The sequence below is a fragment of the Passer domesticus genome, chromosome 13 (genome assembly GCF_036417665.1).
Source record: "Passer domesticus isolate bPasDom1 chromosome 13, bPasDom1.hap1, whole genome shotgun sequence".
In the NCBI taxonomy this organism is placed as follows: Eukaryota; Metazoa; Chordata; class Aves; order Passeriformes; family Passeridae; genus Passer; species Passer domesticus.
In genome coordinates, this window is record NC_087486.1 from 15,399,972 (window position 1) to 15,415,831 (window position 15,860).

Sequence of the window (15,860 nt, forward strand, 5' to 3'; positions counted from 1 at the left end):
TGGGTCCGCAGAAGCAGATGAAGGCTTTGGATCATCAGCAAAGCCAGAGGCAAAATCAGGGGCTCTCACCCCTTGCAAGCCCCAAGGGCTGCTCTCTGCCTGGGGAGCGGGCTGTGCAGCCCCCAAGCTCTGTGCAGCCCCGGGGCTGGGGCCGGTGCTGCCCTGCCTTGGGTGCAGGGGCTGCAGGTGCACAGCGGCGGCAGGGAGAGGCTGCATGCAGCAATCCCTGTGCCAGGAGCAGCAGCAGAGCAGGCAGGCGTTGCAAATGCCGAGCGTGGCCACACCGTGTCCCCCTGCAAGCGCCGCAGCCGCCGCTGTTCTCCCTGCCGGGCGCTCGGACCCGGGCAATGAGGCCATCAATAACGCACCTGTCCCCGCAGCCCCGCTCCCCGCCCGCCGCGGACCAGCGCTGAGTCACCCCATGTTTAATTCAGCGCTCTCAGCCCTGGCTACAAACCCAGCCAGCGAATACATTATGCACTAGCTGAAATTCTTGTCGGACATGGATTTCACGCTTCATGTTCGGGGCAGGGTTCCCGGCGCACCCCACACTCGCGCTGCCGGCTGGGGAGGGGGGAGCCCGGACCCTGCTCCGTGTACATGGACAGCGTGTCCCCCAGCCTTCCCCTGCCCCTTCCCTCTCCTCTCTTTCCCTTGCTGGTTTGGAAAGGGTTGAGATATCCATCCCTGGGCCCTGCAGCACCACCCCAGCTCTCCCTGGGCTTTTCACTGCAGCAGCTCACCCATCAGACCACACTGTCTCCACCAGAAATTATTCTGCTCTCTCTTACTCCTCTGAATAGCATATTTACGCACATCTCTATCTCCTTTGTGAGCTAGCCCATGGTTATTATGAGCAGTATATTCCTAGAAATTTGCTTTCTGGTTTGGGGGGAATAGAGCACTGATGAAATAGCTCCATTTGTCTGAGTAACATCAGGAAACTTACCTGGGCCAGATGCTTCTCCAAGCTGATACCCACTGGCCAATGGTGGGTGCTTGAGAAGAAGCAGGAAACAGCTGCTCTTTACCTTGCCAAGCTGTGAAAGGCCCTTATTTTGGAAGAAAACACTTCCTCTTTACCTTAATATCCTACTTCAAACCAAACTCTCTACAGCACACAGGAACGACCCTGAGCATTGACCCCGCTGCCTCTCATGTCTCCACTGCTCATTTTTATGCTTAAAACAAAAACCAAACTGATATGTCAGACAAAAACTCTGGTCACAAAGTTTTGGGGTTAGTAATTGCTCAAATTTGTTTTCAGTGGATGGGGCAATGCTCCAGTGACTCAGATATGGAGCATCCTGAGCTGGCCTTGCCTCACAGGATGGCTCCCAACCAAAGCAATTCCTTCCATGCTGGTTTGGTTGGCATTGCAGAGAACCTGTGATTTTTCTGGGAATTGGCTGAAGTAGGTTATTCAAGATAAAAAGAAATGCCCCAGGGTGGCATTCCTGACCTAGGGAAACACAGAAGGTATTTTTGCTGCTTCCACCACTTCTGCTGACATGGAGAAGTGACTCAAAAGCCAACTGGTAGCTGCCCAATCCTTCCCAGTCCTGCCATGCAGGTGTTGGGAAGAGAGACTGCTCTGGATTTCCAGGAATGCATATTTGCAATCAAGAGGCATAGACATGAACTTGATCCATCTTCTAAGAGCTTCCCTTTCAACCCAGCAGAGCATGGGAACTGTGAAAGGAATACTTGAATATCTCATCCTGGATTTGTTTCTCCAAGTCTAAAATACAGAGATGCTGAAAGTGGGGAATTTTATAACATCCCCAATATTCAAGTTGGCCTGGGAAAAGCCAAGGCAAGGACAGAGGGTGATTTCTGCTGCCAGGCAAGGAGGAAGGCAGCGTGACTCTTGGGGAGCCATTGCTCTGCACGCCCTGGGCAAGCTGGGACACAGATGGGGCCAGCTGCTCCAGAGCCTTTGGGGGCAGCTGCTGTCCTCAGACTGCTGTCAGGCAGGGACTGCTGGGGAAACTGTCTCCAAAGCTCGGTGCCAAGGGATGCCTGGAAGAGCTTGACCTGCCAAGGATGCCCTGGGAGAGCCACAAACACAGTGGGAAGGAGGAGGGGACTGGTTTTGAGCAGCAGAACCCAGCTCAGCTCTACTTGCCCTACAAGAGACGTTGCTTCTCTGTGCCTCTCTTTGCTCTTCCTCCCAGAAGTGTCTCCCTGAGCCAGCCTGCATCCATCAGAGCCAGAGCAAACATTGCCAGGACTGACCAGAAGGACTGAACCCTACTAAAACTGGAAGCAGGAGATGCCCACAGTGCCTCTCCCTGCCATGTGAGACAGTAACAATGCCTGGAACATCCAGCACAGCTCACAGCCCAGGATTCCCAGCTGAGGCCATTCATCTTGGTCTTGGGTTGAACCTGCAGAGCATCTCCCAGGAATGGTCATGGAAAAGCACCTTGCCACGCCCTGCATGCTGCACTGGCTGAGGGCTGGAATGACATCCTGGCCATCACAAGGACAGTCAATGGCCCAGTGTGGTGCTGAGCTCCCACCAGCACAGGAGGAGCTGCTCCACCCCAGAGCAATTCCTGCTCTTAGATGGTCCCTGAGGGAAGTCAGATTTGTCCCCACCAGCTGGTGATGCTCCTCCTTACTTTGCCAGTCAGGGAATGTATCCCAAGATAATCTAATGCAGCTGAAAGATCCTGTTGCTCCTCAAAAAAAACCAAACCTCTAGCAGCAAGAGAGCAGTTGTGGCTGCCCCATACCTGGGAGTGTTCCAGGCCAGGTTGGATGGGCCTGGAGCAGCCTGGTCTAGAGGAAGATGTCCCTGCCCATGGCAGGGAGGAGGAGCAAGATGAGTTTAAGGTCCCTTCCAAACCCAAACCATTCCATGATTCCATGAACAGCAACAGCTTTCCCTCCAGCTGGTGGTTCCCCCTGACCTGAGGGAACCCTAGTGAGGGTTTGCCCTGGCTCACAGCAGACACCGAGGTCCCCACAGACTTTGTGCCCAACACAGCGCTTTGACCAGAGGCTGCAAGACAGGAGTGTGCCCCCAAAACCCCCCAGCCCAGAGCTGTGGTGGAGGCACAGCACGAAGGGGCTGCAGACACCTCCTCACTGTGCTGAGCACTCTGAAATAACAGGGTGTGCAGGAAGAGCTCAGTCCCGTGGGGGAGCAGCAGGGAAGAAGGGAATCCCTGTGCCCAGCTTTGATGTGCCCTGGCCCTGCTTCTCCTTCCAATAGCCCGTGGCACTAAGTGCTCCTAATCTTGCATTTTCTGTGGTGAATTTCTCTTCATTTTCAGCCTGCAGCTTGAGGATTTCTCAGCAAGCTGCTGCTTCTCTGTGATAGAATTAGTGACAGCAGGGACAGCAGTAGTAATTATTCAGTGACCTAGAAATGACCTTTTGATTTTAAAAATCCATGGCTCTACTAAGGGCTAAACATTCACGAACCTAAAGAAGCTCCTGAAGCACCAACATCTGGGCAATAGCAAAACACCTGGGAAAGGTGCTCAAGGAGGGAGAAGCCCCAGGAAGTGTCTCAGTGAATGAAGGATCCTGTTTGGAACCAGGACATGTACCCTTGAGCCCTGCTGGTGGCACAGCCTGTGTGCCTCCATGGGCTGTGGTGACCCCTGGCTTTTTGGGAAGCAGGAGGCATTACCCAGTCCATCCCCCAGAACAGTTGTGGGCACATATCCCCTAGATGTGGAACTTCTGGTGGCACCAGCACTGCCCCATTTGTCAGTCTTACAGCCCCCAGACCTTCCTGCCCGTGTGCTGGCACACAGCTGGCACCAGCCTTGGCTCTGGAGGAGATGCCATGAGGAACAGGCAGAAAAAAAACTTCTCACCTGCCATGGTCTCCTGGTCTGCTCCCAGACCTCCAGCTCCCCGTGCCTCCGAACAGGGCACACGCTGGGCAGGGTGTCCTGAGCTCTGCTGGCCTTCACCCAGACTCACTCCCTACAACGTGGGCTTCTGCCCTGCTTTGGGCCATGACAGGCAGTGGGATGCCTGATGAGCTTCTTAGGAGATCTCCTAAGATCTCCCAACACCTTAAACTCCCACCTGCTACCTGAGCCCCCTGGGGAGGAGGAGATGAACCTGGGACTAGGGGCCTGGTGATCTGTGTGTCCCCAGTTGTTCAGCCCCTGCTGGAAGGGAAATCTCAGTCTCCCAGGGATGAGTCAGGATGCCAGATGAAGGATAAAAATTTCTAGTGCTCTTCTTCAGTTTATATCACAAATGTGCCCAGTGAGGCTTCTTGTGGGCTTCTGGGCCAGCACCCCAGCTCACCTCTAAGGCTCAGCCCAGTCCTGCCAGGAACATGTGCAGGTCAGGTCCTGCCAAGTGAGCAGAGCTCCCAAACTCCATTACAGGTGGTTGGAAAGGTGCAGCCTGAGCCTGGTGATGGGCAGACACACACAGACCCTGCTGGAGCTGAGTGGGGCACCCAGATCAGCTGGGTGAAGCTGGATGCACCTCTCAGCTCTCCAGAAAGCTGAGCTTGAGGAAGAGGAGCATGAGGAAGGCAGTGGAGTGCTGAGTCCCTCTGGTGTAGAGCTGGGTTGAGGCCCCACTTCAGTCAGAACAGAACTGGCTTTTTGGCTTTTTCACTTTCCAGTTGTGCCCCCTGAGGTCTTTCTGCCCAGACAGATCCTTGACAGAAAATGGGAATCAATGATTCAGAAAAATACAAACCATCTGTGCAGCAACGTCACAGCAGAGACCACTTCACACGTGTGAGCCCTCAACAGACCTGCTCCCCAGGGAAAAGCAGAGTTAGCTGCAATTTTTTTAATGACACTGCTATTTTGAAAGGAATAACTCATATAATAATGATAGTAATTGCTTCCTGTGCATGCCCAGCACGTGTGCTTTGAGCTCAAGTAGAATATTAATAGTAATTAATTAGAGCCCCTCTGACAGCAGCCAGTGTCAGGAGGGGACACCCACTGGTGTCAGCTCAGGGAGCAGGCTCTGCCTCTGCCCTCTTCTCTCCACACCTATATTCACCAGCTAAGCCTGTGCTCAGCACCTTTCCTTCACCCCAGAGGTCTCCAGGGCGATCCTGGGGCTCAGGGACTCTCCCTCCATGAGGCTGCAGGAAGCAGCCCAGGGTGGAGCCAAGTCCCAGTATCTGACAAAAAAAGCTTGGCTACAAAACGCTTCTCTGTCTATTCTAGAAAAGTTGATTTCCTGCTCAAAACAATGTGGTGATTCTCACCTAATGCCCCCATTGGAACGTTTGAAATTCGTTTAAAAGCTGGTTTTCCACTCATTTTAGCAGGCAATCCTGAGCAAGCCATGTGCAAACCCAGCACTCCTAAGCTCAGCTCAGGGAGCCCCAGGAAGATGTGGAGAGGAAAGGAAAGGTTTGGGCTGGGGGTAAGAGGAGATGGAGCCCACCAGGGGCTTTGGCTCTCCCAAACATCAGAGACCAGCAGGTCTTGCTCTCCAAGCCCTGACAACCTGCAGGGCTCCCTGCTCTCACCTCCTGACCTTTGGCAGCTGGATCTGGCTCTCCTAAAGTGCCTGTGTCTTTTCTGACTCTGCCTCCTTTCAGCTTTTTTTAAATCCTTTTCTTTTTTCTGCCTTTTAAATCTTTTTCTCCAATTTCAGCATCTCTAAAGGATGAGTGAAGCCAACTGCTGTGAGTTCTGCTGTCAAACAGCTATTTACTAAGCACCAAACCACACTGTTGTGAGTATTGAAAAAAATACATATCAGAGCTTTTCAGGTCTCTAATCCAGCCAAGCACAAAGGATTTGGGGATTTCAGCAGTTCCTGGGCAGTCCTGCGCTCTTCTTCCAACCAGACATACAAAACCACGAGTGTAAAGATCCACCAAAGTTGTGTCCAAACCCAACAGCACCCAAATAAAACCATCACCTGTGCCTGTTTCCCAACACCTCCTGACAGCAACAGGGCCTTCTTTCTGTTTCCCAACTGATTTTGGCTGGCACAGAGGTTTCTCAGCAGTGCATGAAGACCACACGTTCTGCCAAGGCTTCAGCCCATCAAACGACCCCAGCCCAAATGCAATGCTCTTTAATTCTGCCCAGAGCTCCCAGACACATCGAATGGTTGTGAGATTAAATTAAATGCTTGTTTTTTAAAATAAATCCCAGAGAAAAGTACAAATCCATTTACAAGATTTATGTTTGATTCAATCAGGCTCCAAGCCTCGGGAGGTGGAGGTGATAACACTTTCCTGTGCAGCCTATTAGATTAATCAGCTATAAAATATTGTGGGTTTAGTGGACAGTTCTCTAGGGGTTGGATTGGCATTCACAAAATCCAGGTTCTTCTCCCAGAGGGTGGTGGGCACTGAACAGGCTCCCCAGGGCACTGGTCATGACCCCAAGCCTGGCAGAGCTCCAGGAGCTCTGGGACAACGCCCTGAGGCACAGGGTGGCATTGTTGGTGTGTCCTGTGCAAGGCCAGGAGTTGGATTTGGTGATCCTTGTGGGTCCTTCCAACTCAGCATGTTCTGTGATCCTATGATTCTTTGATGCATTATTTTCACAATGTTTTTTTACATCCTTCCTGGCTGAGGGCTCCTCTCTGTCTCTCCTGGGCTTGCTTCCAGGGAAGCAGGCCATCTCTCCCAGGAGCACCCTGTCCCTCTCACTGCCACCCCAGCTCGCTCCTGCACAGGGTGGGACAGCTTTAAACGTTTCTGTCTGCTGAGACCTCTCCTGTACCCATTCCCAGCAGGGTTTAACACCCTGAGCACCTGCAGGGCCAGGAGCAGGGGCAGTGGCAGCCACTCTGTGCCCACCAGCCTCATGGCTTCAGCCCCCTGATGGGCTTGGGGTGGCTCCAGGGGGCTGGGACAGGCCCAGCAGTGCCCCCACAGTCCCACTGTGCCAGCAGTGGTCAAATCCATAACATCACTCTCAATATCTGCTTCTGGGGAACAACCACAACGGCCTGGGCAGCACCTGGAGCAAGGCAGGAGCCCCCAGGACAGCACCAGACACCTCCTGAACGAAGCCCCTGTGGGCAGGTCCCCCAGGAGAGCAGCCTGGAGCCCCAAATTCCCCCTCTGACTTCTCTGCCCGGAGCAATGGAGCTGCCTCAGGAGGAAACGGGCCCAGCAGGCAGCATGACAGGGCAGGGGGAAGCAGAGACAAGGCACTGTCAAAAGAGACACTAATTAGTGCTAATTGCAAATAATCAGCCAAACCTAAGAGCGTGAGGGAGCCCAGTCCTGGCACAGGCAGCAGCCCTGGCTGGAGTGAGGAGGGCACGTGCCAGGCAGGTTGTGATGGGAGAATCCCAGAGATGGGGACCCCATTGCCTCCCACCCCATCACTGCTCTTCCCACACCCCACCCAGCCAGAAATTCCCACGTGCTGCACTCTAACTCCTCTCCTGTGTCCCCTGGAAGCAATTCCCAAGGACAGAGTGTTCATGTTACTCATCTGGGGAGACCCTGCTGCAAAGCCCAGGATGGGCCTCTGGCTGCTCCACAGGCAGGGGATTTGCTGGAAGATGATCCCAGGAGAAGCTGGGAGATGCCACATCATAAAGTGAGCCTTGTTCCTGTCCTCCCACCACCCTGGGCTCACCCAGCTGGGATTCTCAGGGCACAGGGATCCACCTGTGAGGCTTTGGGGCCCCTTTTCTCCCTGCAGGGTTAAACCCATTTTCTCTAGGTATGTGCAGGTGTCACTAACATTACAGCACAAGCTTTCTGCCATCTGCAGTCAATTTTTCCTCCCCAGAGGCCACCCTCCTTCAGTTCTCCATCCCCTACACCTGCAGCACTCCCTGCTCCCATTGCTTTGGCCCTGGATCCTCATGAAGCTCTGTGCTCAGAGCAGATCTCCAAGCATGGCACCAAGACCTGCAGCTGCCCCATGGCCCTGGATAAGCTCCCACATCCTGCCCTGAGCCCCAGGGTGCCCCTCTGAGACATCCTGGGTCCTGCAGAGTGCTGTGACAACACCAGCATGGAATTTGTTCTCCTCCATCCTCGTGAAGTGCTTCTCCATCTTCATTACCTGGCTGTCCTCACCCCTGCAGCCCACGGCTGTCCTCACTCCTTCAGGCTTTGTTTGGCACCCACCCAAATCCCACACGCTTCCTTCCTCACCCATTCCCTGCAGATTTTCCCAGAAGACACAGAACGCCTCCATCCCTGCCCAGCTCTGGAATACAGAGCAGGGCACAGGTGCTCCAGGGGAGCAGCAGAGCAGGGTCCAGCCGGGTCCTGGCAGGGCTGTACCTCGTGTCTCAGCACCTGCAGCGGGCAGCAGCCAGGACCCTCCTGCAGCGAGAGCAGAGCGGGCACCGCGGGCTCTGGGGATGCTCCGCTCACCCCGCTGCACCCGGCAGGGCCGAGACCCCTTGGCAGACCCCTCTGAAAGCGCCTGAAAGAAAAGTTCAATCCTCTGTGCCCTGCTAGTAAACTCCCATTCATGCATGACTTCTCAAATGCCTTTTGAGAGCTTTCCTTTGCTTTCTGTGCCAGCAATGACTCAGGCTTAGATGTGCATTGTCAGGCAATCCGGAGCTGGCGTCTAGCTAGGAAACACCATTCGTTCAGCAAGAGCAATATTTAAGTGCCCTCTGGTGGTAACTCCCTGCGCCTCGCTGGCATCTCCTCCTCTCCCTTCTGCCCGGGGTCTTCCCCGGGCCATCCCTGCCGGGGGCAGCACATTCCCTGCTCGCTCCGGGCATTTCCCATCCGCTTCCCGGCGTTTCCCATCCCCTTCCCGGCCGGTTCTGCGGCAGAGCCCCGGCGTGTCCCCTTCCCTGCCTGCTGCAGGCCGGGCCAGCCCGGAGCTGAGCTCCTGGCCTACTTTGCTGCCCACGTGTCAGCTCATCCTGCCTGGCTGAGGATGCTCGGGCACAGCAGCGCCTTCCCCACCATCTGAGTAAAAACTGTTGGTCCCCAACATCTCAGTAAAAGCTGACCTCAGGGTGGTCCGGCTCCCCTGAGCTGCGTGAGAGCGGTGGCCAGGCAGGAGAGCAGCCCTGAAGCTGCTCCCCAGCACAGGAGGCTGCAGGGATGGTTCAGCCGAGGTACCAGCCCCAGAGGCGCCGCAGAAAAACGGTTTTATAACACGGCTTTTCCTGAAACTCCTTCTGCAACTCGCTGCTCTACTTAATTGCTATAAAATACCTTGCAGTGCCACTGTATTTTCCTCAGCATCTTAGAAATACCTGCTCAGTAGCTTCAACTGCAGAGGGGGAGAAAGGGAATATGACAGAAAATATCTGTCATAAAATAGCCACCGCTGGATCAAAATCCAGGCTGGACATTTCTTTAAGCATGAAACAGACATTTTAATGATGAGGTCGTGCCCCTCAGCTCCCCTGGCACATCTACAGTGACTCTTCCTGCTCTGCCCCACAAGAGGGGCAGAAAGAGAAAATGCAAAGCAAAAGTGAGGCTAAGGGGGAATGTGTCCCCACTCTGGGATCCTGCAGACCCTGGGCAGAGGCTGGAGATGTGCTGGTGGGATGGAGCATCCCGGGAGCTCCCTCCTGCCCCAGGGCAGAGGGGCACAGAGGGGCACAGTGACCCACCAGCCCCTTCCCTCAGCCCCCGGTGTGGGCTGCACAGTCCCACCCCTGTGCACATCCCTCCTCTCTCACACCAGTCCCTGCGGGAAATGTTCTCACCTGCCCCGCTCAGCCCCCTAGGTGGCAGTGGCCGCACTCAGGAAGGTGCAGAGCTGTCACTGTGGGTCACTGTGGGTTGGTTTGATGGCAGAAGGAGGAGCGACCCTTCCTATCCACCTTTGCTCTGCCAGGAGCTTTCATTCTGCAGGAAGGAATTGGCTGCCTGAAAGCCTCATAAATTGGGGGCAAGGCTGACAATGCTTCATTTCTGTGTGCACTGCTGCTGGCACTCAGATGGATGCTCACATGAAATATGTCTCTGTGTGTGTCTCTGTGTGTGTTTGTGTGTGTGAAGCACCAGTCCAGGACTGTGAAATAAAGTTGCCCGAAGCTGACCTCTAATTTGTCTTTCAGCCAGCTCAACAAACTCCCTGTGTCCCACAGGAGCAGCTCAGCTCACAGCAGTTCTGAAAATTCAAAGGAGCTGTGTAGCTGTTTAAATATAGGCTAAAGCAGTTATTTAAGTACTTAGCATTCTTCTGCCCCATACAATAAATCAGCTTATTCTGCAAACTGTGCTGTTCTCACCTTGATCTTCGCTGCCTGGGCTCAGCCCTGGTGTTCACTGTCCAGGTGCTGGGGGCAGGATACCCTTGGTGCCCACATGGTGAATGCTCCCAGTGGGACAGGAGAAATGCACATGTGTGTCCTGGCTCAACACCAAAACCAGCAAACCGAGCAGCTCTGTGACTGTGCCACCTCCAGGGACAGCTGGCAACCTCTGCAGGTTTTCTGTCCTTTACATGGACACCCAGCAGCGCCTGCTCCTGCCCACCTGCCCCAAGCTCACCCTGGCATTTCTGTGCCCCGTGGCAGAACCACACACCTGCAGACTGCCTGCCTTGGCAGGGACCTTTGTAGCTCTGAGCCCCACTCAGCCATGAGAGCCCCTTGACCATGACCTTGTCCAGGTGGCTTTGAATACCTCCAGGGATGGAGATTCCATAACTCCTGGGTACTTAGAGGGATCCTCCAGTGTTTCCATTTGTGCCATTGTCCCTTCTCCTGTCACTGGTAAGAGCTGTCACTGATAAGAGCTGGATCCTTCCTCTTTCCACCCCCCCTTCAGGTATTTAAACACACAGGTAAGGTCCCCCTGAGCCTTCCCTTCTCCAGGTTGGACAGTCCCATCTCTCTCATGGGATGTGTTGCAGTCCCTCCACCCACTCTGTGGCTCTCTCCACTGGACTGTCTCCAGTTTCTCCAGTCTCTCCCTGTGCTGGGAAGACCAGCACTGGACACACACTCCAGATGTGAATTTCCACATGGGGAATCAAACAGTGATGATTTTCTTGTTCTTCATGTGCCTAGAAGTGATATCCAGGATTAGCTGTTCCCATTCTAGGGATAGGTGATGCAGACCAACCTGTAGTTCCCTGGATCCTTCTTCTTGACTTAAAGACAGGAGTGACATTTGCTTTCCTGTGGGCTTTGGGTGCTTCTCTACCTTATCTGACTCTTACAAGCAGACCTATGAAGAGGCTGAATTCTGCTCTCACAAAGTTCAGGGCTGTGCTCTTGCTTTTCACCCTCCTCCCCTTCAGGATTCTGAATTGTACAGTCCCTGTCTCCCTCATGACCTTCAGGATGAGGCACCTGACACTCCAGTCTCTCAGACAGGTGTTTCCAGCCCAAACCTGTCTAACCAGCTGTGGACCCTCCGTGTTTTCACCTCCCAAAGCCAAATGGCAGTTGTGTCCAGAATGTCACCCCGTGCTGACCAGGACTGAGCTTCCCTCGTGTCACTGAAGCTGAGGAGACCAAGCCCTGCTCCCCAAGAAGCCAGGCTGCAACCAGGGATCAGGTCTCACACTCCTGGGAGTCCTGGGACAGACAGGGCTGATAACACCTTGGACTGACTGTCTGGCTGCTCAGGAGCACCAGGGCACAGGAAAATGGCCCGTGGGCTCTTGGCTCCCCTTGGTGCTGTGTCCTGTGGCTTTGGGGACGGTGACAGTGCAGGGGAGCGGTCACAGCGAGCAGGCAGAGTTCTGCTTCCAACAGCAGCAGCAGTGTCAGCCTGGTCTCCACCTTGGAACAGCTCTGTGTTTAATTAAAATCATTAAAAACATGGCACTATGAGCAGATGAGGGCTGTTCAGAGCCCACAGGCCAGAGCTGGCTGATGCCTGCTGCTGGCCTGGAGAGGGTGAGGAGCAGCTCTCCTCTGCCCTGCTCTGGGTGGGTGGCACAGCTGTCTCTGCACTGGGGTGGTGATCAGGATCCCCAAGGCCCTGGCTTTGCAGAGTTTCTCGTGCAGCTGCTGACCTGGGAGTGAAGCCAAGCCCGATGGATGCACACAGAGTCCCTGTGCCCGAGCCAGGCTGAGCCCCTGGGAGCTGCTGGCCTTTCCTCCTGGAGCTGGGGCAGCTGGAAAAAGAGGGGACAGAAGTCAGAAGTGTTGCTGGCACCATGTGCACTGGAGGGCTGTGGTCAGCCTCTGCCCAGGACTTGCTGACACCTGATGATGGTGCAAGGCACAGAGATGATATCTGTGCCTATTCCTAATGGAGCTTCTTTGCCCAGTGCTTTACACTCCTGCTCCCTGCAGAGCAGTCTGTACCTTCCAGACAAAAGACAAAATAAAGCTATGGGAGACAAACAAAAGATTGACTTTTGCTTTCCAGGACCAGCAATCCAAGGGTGATGCATCTTCCTTGTTTGCTGCACTCTGCTGAGAGGTTCTCTGCAGTGAGGTTCTGCAAGCTGAGGAGGGGACACTTGTGTCACTGCCAGAGCCTCCTTCCCCCTGTGCCCTTTCTGCCCAGACTACTGCATCACCTTGGGCTCCACGTGGCACAACTCCACTGTCCAGCATCCCTGGGGTTTGCTCTGGTTTCCTCTGCTCACCCCACAGCCCCTCCCAAAGCACCTATGCTGTCACTGCAAAAAATAATGCTGTTTTTCCTCCCTCCCTTCACTGTTAGACTGTTTTACATCAGCTACCACTTCCTCCAATTCCATGTATTTTTTGATGTGGAGCAGTGTCTCATAAACCACTCTAAGGAGCCATTGTAATTCCAGAGAAATGCAATGCTCCTGGAAAGGAGCTTGTAAACCCACTGTTATTTTCTTCCCTAATTGCAATTTCAGTGACTCATCCCTGGTGCCACACTGCAGTGCACAGCCATTGTGTGGATTTTTACCCAATCTTGAGCAGTCACAATTCACTGCTCAAGTTTTCAGGCCACCCAAGCCATTAGGAAAATAAATGTAAAATAAAATCCTGCTGGTACAGTTGGCTGGCAGAGCAGCAGAGCCCCTTGGGACAGCAGCAGAAGGGAAAGGCATTCAGTGCTCTCCAAAGCTGCTGTGGCCAATGTGGCTGAGCTAGCGTGAGCTGCTGCCTGAACGTGTGCTGTTTGAACAAGAGCTGATTGTCTCCTTTCCCCTTTCCCATTCCCTTCTTCTCCCCAGCTCCATCACAGCTCCATTCCTCAGCTCTACACTCTATCTCAACTCTATTCCTTCTTCTCCTCACCTCTATCCCACCCCCTGTCCCTTTTTCTCCCCATCCTGATCCCACTCCCCACCTTTACCCCGTCCCTTTTCCTGCCCCATCTAACCCCACCTCAGCCCCCATCCCTTTCATCCCCACCCCATCCCCATCCCACTGCCCTCTTTTCACATCCTCCTCCCTATCCCTCACCCCATCCCATCCCCATTCTGTTCCTGTCTCATCCCATTCCCATCCCCTCCTACCCCTCTGTTCCTGTTTGCAGTCCCCAAAGCCTTGCCCAGCCTCCCCACACCCACCCACTTTCCAGGGGAGGTTTCTGGACACATCTCCTGGGAGGATGACAGCGACAGCACTGGGCATCTCCTGCAGGAGAGGAGGATGGCCTGGCACATGGACCAGAGCTCAGTCCTCACATCTGTCAGAGGAGACAAAGCTTCCCTGGGAGCTCTTGGCCCTGGCCCTGCTCAGGCGGTGGATTCACTCTTCAGGATCACATTGGCCTGTTTGTACAAGATCCACAATCCTGCTTTTGCCAGGGCCATTCCCCACCCTTTCTCCTTTCTCCCAGCTAAGGAAGGAAGATGCTGCTGGTTAAAAGTTTGGCAGGAGAGCACAGGGGCTGCCCTGCTACTCCCAATAGCCAACCTCAATTCCAGGGCACCAAAGCCTTTTGTCAACCAACACAACCCCCAGGGAGGAGCTGGCTGTGTTTGCCCTCTCTGTGCCAAGGAGCTGCTGCCTGCCATGGTGCAGCTCTGCCGTCAGGCCCTGCGAGATGGCTGAGCACAGCTGAAGCATCCCTGCAGAGCAAACTGGACTGCTCTGGGCTCCCAGGCCAGGCAGCAGGTCCAGGTGGGGCTGGGGAGGCTGGAGAGGAGCCTCCCCTCCCTTGGGCTTCCGTGCCCTGCTGTGCTGGTCTGAAGCCCAGGCTGGTGGCCATGGCACAATGTCACCAAGAAGACAATTGTGCAGCTCAGGTTCTCACCAGGTTCAGCACCATTTGGGATGAAGTTGAGCTGAGGCCTCATTGTCACCTCCCAGGACTTAAAGGGACTTATAAAAAAGAAGGGGAGTGATATTTACACAGGCACAGAGTGATGGGACATGGGGGAATGGTTTTAATCTAAGAGAGGAGAGATTTAGATTAGATATTGGGAAAAAATTCTCCCCTGTGAGGGTGGTGAAGCCTGCAGAAGCTGAGGCTGCCCCATCCCTGGAAGTGTTCAAGGTCACATTGGACAGGGCTTGGAGCAACCTGCTCTAGTGGAAGGTGTTCCTGCCATGGCAGGGAGTGGGACAAGATGGCCTTTAATGCTTCTTTCAACCCAAACCATGCCATGACTCTGTGATCCCATTTCAGTGACACATTCTCTGGCTCTGCCCCACAGTGAGCTGGAGAGATTGGAGCTCTGTGACCAAGCTGGCAAACTGTGCCAGTGTCTCTGAGGCAGCACAAGTGGGAGTAAAGGGACTTCCTGGGCCAGCCTGGGCAGTGTGGCCAAACTGGGCTAACAGGACCCGGCCACAGGCTCGCCAGCCCTCCTGTGGCAGTGCTGCAGGGGCAAACACAGCTGGCAGTGCTGCTGGGGCTGAGGGAAGGGAACAGAGCTCACCTGGCAGAGCAATGCACAGCCACAAACCCTCCCTGGTGTTTGCACCTAAGTGCAGCACAAAGGGAGCTGAGCTGTGGGTTTGGAGCACGGCAGGTGGAGAAGAGGGAGCCCTGCCCACCAAAGGCTGCAGAACAGCTGTGAGCAGAGCTGCAGGCAGCTGCAGCACGGCAGGACGGGCTGCAGGAGCGATCCAGGTCCCTGAATATTCACAACGGTGTCATTAGGGGGTGCCAGTGCATCGCTGCAGAGCTGGCCTGTCCCCTCACCTGTCCCAGCAGGGCACAGGGGGTCCCGTGGCTGTGGGATGCTGTCAGGATTGCACAATCCAAATTCCTTCTTGGGAAGTTTAAGCTCCAGAGCCTGCCCAGCTGTGAAGCCACAGGATTGGAGCAGCAGATGCAAAGATCAGCTGCTGCTGAGAATACATCCTAGGCTGATTTCAGCCTTCACCTCCCTCCATCATCTTTCTGTGCCTGTGTCCTAGCAGCAGGAGGTTTTCCCAGAGCTGTGTGACAGCACAGCAGTGCTGTTCCCACCAGAAAAGGGAATTCAAGCACAGAAGCTGCTGAGCCAAATCCCTCCAGCACAGCCAAGGCTGAAATTACCTGGGTCCTGCTGCTGGGAGGTGGAAAGCCAGAGCTTTCCACCAGAGAAACAAACCCAAACACCTACAAAGACAGAGGTGAGCTTTTCCTGTGCCCTTGAGCTGCTAAATTGCTGCTGAGGCCTCTGGAGATGAGGTCAGTGTGCAGCAGTGGGGGCTGGCTGGGCAGGGGCTGGCTCAGCCCTTGTACACAAGGAGAGATGCCCACATGCTGTCCCATGGGATTTCCAGCTCAGGAATGGGATTCACAGCTCCAAGGGAAGGGCCCTGCCAGTGGCCAGGGTGCAATTCCACAAGGGTCTGATTTCAGCAGGTCCCGTGGGGCAGGGCTGGCTGTGGGGCAGTGCCAGCAGAGGGGCTGTAGGCAGTTCGTGTGGGTGTCCTGTGGGGTTTGGGATTGCTTGAGTCCAAATCCCTTGGCTAATGTTACAGGAAGCTTCCAGCATCAGTCACAGGGCTCCAGGCAGCTCACTCGTGCAGTTTGGAGCCCTGGGACAGAGGAGGATTGCTCTCCAGGTGTGGCCATGCCCAGCTCTTCCAGGAGCAGGGCCAAACCCCAG

The 15,860-nt window shown here is 54.6% G+C and overlaps 1 protein-coding gene across 1 annotated transcript in view; it reads left to right on the forward strand.

Moving 5' to 3' along the window:
* CYSTM1 (cysteine rich transmembrane module containing 1) overlaps nt 1–15,860 on the forward strand; it is a 66,096-nt gene that overhangs the window by 19,537 nt on the left and 30,699 nt on the right. The gene's annotated exons all lie outside the window — the stretch shown is intronic.